The sequence below is a fragment of the Manis pentadactyla genome, chromosome 4 (genome assembly GCF_030020395.1).
Source record: "Manis pentadactyla isolate mManPen7 chromosome 4, mManPen7.hap1, whole genome shotgun sequence".
Lineage (NCBI taxonomy): Eukaryota > Metazoa > Chordata > Mammalia > Pholidota > Manidae > Manis > Manis pentadactyla.
In genome coordinates this window covers 17,673,523-17,678,471 of record NC_080022.1, presented here as the reverse complement: position 1 = coordinate 17,678,471, position 4,949 = coordinate 17,673,523, and the positions used below count along the sequence as shown (strand labels likewise).

The 4,949-nt window shown below is 41.3% G+C and overlaps 1 pseudogene; it reads left to right on the top strand.

The window, feature by feature from the left end:
* The first annotated feature begins 268 nt into the window (after positions 1–268).
* LOC118926883 (RNA transcription, translation and transport factor protein-like) lies at positions 269–2,722 on the top strand (annotated as a pseudogene).
* Positions 2,723–4,949: the final 2,227 nt, after the last annotated feature.

Below are 4,949 nucleotides of genomic sequence, written 5' to 3'. Positions count from 1 at the left end.
GAAGCACACGGGCAGCTGACGTGCCCCCAGATAATGAAGGAATCTGAGGAGATGTGGGCAGGATTCTGCAGCCTCTGCCATACAGATGTGGATTGGCAAGATATTAAGAGATTAACACATGAAATATCTACCCTTCTATTCTATAGGGAGAACATTTAAGGAAACTGAAGAAGGTTTAAAATATGAAAGGGAAAACTGATCAGGAAAATACCAAAGGGTTGCCAAGCAGCACTGACGACCCAGTTAAGAGAGAGCCCTTGACCTTGTTATGGCACCAGGCACCAATAGCATCCAGGTAAGACAGGGTGGTGGGGCGAAAGAGGAGTGATCAGCAAAGAGGTGGTGAAGGCATTCGGTCTTCAGTGGGCAGCAAAGGAACCTAAAATACAGAAAGTGACCAGAAATCAGAGGGACCAGGTACGGCAATTTGAGCACCTGAGTGGGAAAAAGCGAAAGAAGAGGGTGTGGTCACAGTGAGATGCCTGAATTTAAGATTTAAGAAATGAGTGCACTGGGCAATGCCAGGGCCAGGGTGTGGCCAGGCAGGGGGTACCTTACGTGGAGCCAAGGTGGAGGCCACTGGAGCTGAGATCAAAGAACTAACCCGTTGTAGTGCAGACACTACAAGATTGAAGACAGAATTTAAGAAGCATCCACAGCAGCGGCTGCCCAAGTTCTTTGAAAAGTATCTCAGAGATGTGAGCTTTGTCTCCCAAGAAACAACTGACCCAGCTTTTTGCTTTAGCTGTTAGAACTTGACTATGGAGGTGATGCTGAAAAATACCACGGCTTGCTCCCTGAGAATGCAAAAAGTGCAGCTAAAAATGCAGAGCCATTGACCAATCTGGGTGTAAACAATCCTGGTTTTATGCCTGGTGTAATGGCTTTGGTTAACCTTCTTCAGATTCACCATCATAGCGATGGCCTGGTAATGCTTAAGGCAATTCACATTTTAGTCCAGGAATGCTGACACAGGGTGCAGTAGATACAGCAAATCAAACAAAAGAGCTTGCCTGTTGCTTTAGACAAGCATGGTCTTGATTTTGACATAGGCGATGCAGTTCTTAGGGAAGCTACTCAAATTCAGCAATTGCTGCATATAGAAGAACTCAGAGAGCTACAGACAAAAAGTAATGAATCCAAAATCTTACAACTACAGACTATTTACTGTTAAAAGAACATATGGGATGTGAACAGTGCCCAGGAATGGGTTGTTTTAATTTGTCTGATTTTTCTCAAACTATTCAAATTCAGTTAGATAATAACCATCATATCATTGATAAGTTTTCACAAATGCCTAGGGTGCCTAACTGGTTTTCTTGGTTTCACTGGAGATGGCTGGTAATTACAGGTATGCTTTGGTTATGTAACTATACTCCTATTATGTTAATGTGTGTGCGCAATTTAAGTAGTAGCTTAAAATATATACATGCTGAAGTTACTCTACAAGAAGATATGTCAAAGAAATAATCAATCTTCCCATGTTTTCTCCTGCCTGCTACTTCTATAGCTTTTCTTCTTCCTTCCTAATTACAACGAATTCTTAAATAGAATTCGTGCCTCATATCAAATTTACCGAGTATCATAACTCCTCCAAGTGGTAAAGATACCTCAAGACAAATGCTGGGCATAGAAGCCACAGGGCATAAATATGCAAAGAAATAAAAAGCTAACCATTTCAAACAATAAGGCTTCTCTCTCACTTACCAACTTAACATTTCCCTGTGTGGCCCCGGAAGATGACTGGTTAGCCAGAGACGGGTAAGATTCCTCAAGGGAGGAACAACCTAAGACAGGCACAGTCGCTGGGGGGTCATCAGGTGAGAAATTGGGGATCAACAGAGGTGAGGCTCAGAACCTCACCCCCCCTGTTCTGAGAGAAATCTTCTGCATATGTGGATGTTTTATTGCCCTTGTCTAGCTTGGATTAACACATAGTCTACAGGCACACACCTGATCATATACATTTGCTCTCTTACAACACTAAACTATGTTTTCTACCTTTATCTAGTATCTATCTACCACTTCAGCATTTTATTAAAAATAATAATAATAAAGAGAGAAATGTGGTATCCACATATAAATCAAGTATAAAAACCAAATGAGTATTCATATTTGAACTGTTTATAGTTCATAATGCATGAGCAAAACCGAAAGTTTCTGTGATGACTGCCCTTGTACTGTTCACCATGTAACTTATTCACTATGTAAGAATTTGTTCTCCATGTAAGAACTTGTTCGTTATGCTTCAGAAGATTGGAGACTGACGAAAATTAGGCTTGGGGTGGATTAATGATTGTGCATTGAGCATTGACTCCCCTATACAGAATTTTATTGTTGTTAACAACCATTTGATCAATAAAAATGAGAGATGCCCTAACAACAACAACCAAGAAAAAGTACACACTTCCAATTGTAAAATAAATAAGCAACCGGGATGTAATGTATAGCATAAGGAATATAGTCAAAATATTGTAACAACTTGGTATGGTGATAGCTGGTACTTAGAATTATCATGTATATAAATGTTGAATCACTGTGTTGTACACCTGAAACTAATGTAATGTAATACTGTGTGTCAACTACCCTTCAATAAAAAATAATTATCTAAAAAAAAAAAAAAAAAAAAAAAAAAAAAAAGTAATGAAGACTTAGTAGCTGTTAATCAGCCATTATTGCTGATCCAAAGACAGACCCCAGACTGGGGAAAGTTGGAAGATGAACATTTTAGGATTTCAGCTTCTCACCTACTTAGTACAGCTGAAACCAGGTATAGTCTGGCATGTGTTTAAAAATCAGATGGCACACTTTCGAGGGACAAATCACAGAAAATTGACTGTGTTCTACAGATTTACCATCACTGTTTCTCTTCTAATGTATTTCAGTAAAGTAGGAAAAAGAAAAAAGGACAGGGTGGATGTGGAATTGTTATGGGTTAAGCTTGTTCTCAGTTCTTGTGCTGCCCCAACAAACAATTGAAAGGAAGAGGCAAAATAGCGAAGCAAAGCAAAAGTTTTATTTAAAGACAGTCCAAGAGAGGAGCGGGCCAGGCAAGGTAGATGAAGGCACCAAACTTTCAGGCTGGAGGCCTTTATATTGCATTCTGGCTAGGAGGCACCTCTTCGAGACAAGGTGGGCTTATTTAATCGACGGGGTCCATCTATATAGCCATTATATAGCCATCCCTCTCAGTAAGCATGTCTGTCCTTTTTTCCCATGACGAGGAGTGGTTTGGGCAGTTCTTAGTTCTGCTCCATTGCACCCACACTGGGCTCTGGTTGGGAACTGCAAAGCCTTTGTTGTCTCCTCATGGGACCCCCTACCTGGGCAGAGTTTGGGCGGCTTTTTCTTTGAACCTTATCTTCCCCTTTTCCAGCTGCTCATGTCTGTCTTTCCACCCAATGGAATGGGTCATCTTCATGGACACTGAAGACTCACAGGCGGGCTCAGAGCAATGGTTAAGAGTAATACTAGTCACTAACACTGAGCACTCCTGTGAGCCAGTGCTGTGCTGAGAGCTTCCTCAGGCTGCATCGCACACAGTCCTTCTCTTCTTCGGGTCTCAGTTTTAAATGTCACCTTCTCCCTAAATGCCCTCCCAATGTACCTCCCCTTTATTCTCTATCTCAACCCCTTCACAGAGCCTATGTCAATGTATAATTATTTTATTCTATTTACTTTTTATTTGTTTTTTGCTTTTTTATAATTTTTTTATTAAGGTTTTATTGATATACACTATTATGAGGTTTCACATGAAAAACAATGTGGTTACTACAACCAACCATATTATTGAATCCCTTCCCCATACCCATTGCAGTCACTGTCCATCAGCATAGTAAGATGCCACAGAGTCACTACTTGTCTTCTCTGTGCTACACTGTCTTCACCATGATCCCCCCCATACCATGTGTACTAATCATAATACATGTTTATATCCAGGAGATTTTTGCCTATGTTGCCTTCTAAGAGTTTTATCGTTTCATGACTTACACTCAGGTCTTTGATCCATTTCGAGTTTACTTTTCTGTATGGTGTTAGACAATAATCTAGTTTCATTGTCTTTCATGTAGCTGTCCAGTTTTGCCAACACCAATTTACTTTTTAGTTGAATGCCAGTAACCACTCTCTAAGGTATTACTTAGTGACTAAGTTTATTATTTTTACCCCTTTTACCCTTAAGAAAATTTAAGCTGAGATACTAAATAATTTGCCCAGGATCACACAACTCTTAAGTGGTACAACCAAGACTGGAACCCAGGAATACCTGCCTCTGAAGCCCATGTTTTAATGACACCACCTCCAGAAGGTCTTCAGTGAAGGAGAGGGAGTGTCCAGGAAGTAGGGAGAGGACAGGGTAGAGATGTAGATGCTGGGTAATATGATAGTTGTAGTACCAAGAGCCTTTATGCTAGAGATGGTTCAGAAGTAGCTTTGGGAAGGAAAGAAAGGTCCTAACCTATCTCCTGACCCCAGGTATTGGAGAAGTGGGCAATGAACAGCACCCTCTGGAGAGGATGAGAAAACTCAGAGGAGGGTGGGTTTCTATTAGCCACAGAGGTAGAGGAAAATACCCTTAAAGAGCTCACACTCCTCGAGTGGTTCACATAGCATGGGATGAGGCTCCAGAGCGTACATTGGGAAGCCCTGGAGGAGTAAAGCAGGGGGGAGAAGCAACAAAGAGCAGAATGCAAATGAGGGTGTGAAAGAAAATAGGTGATAGAGAGGCTTATATTTTGAACATTAAACCAAGGTTCAGAGGGCTTGGGGGGAGGTCAGGTTCACCACACCTTTCGCAAAGAATCAGTCCTAGCAGTTTGCTAATGGACGGGAGAAATTCAGAGCATTCTGGAAAACGTCAGTCTTGTCCTGAATTGGTTGTGCTTTGAAGACAGCCTCATCCAGGTAAACTGACCCATGATGGCTCTTAGTCCCCAGGACTCTGTCAGTAG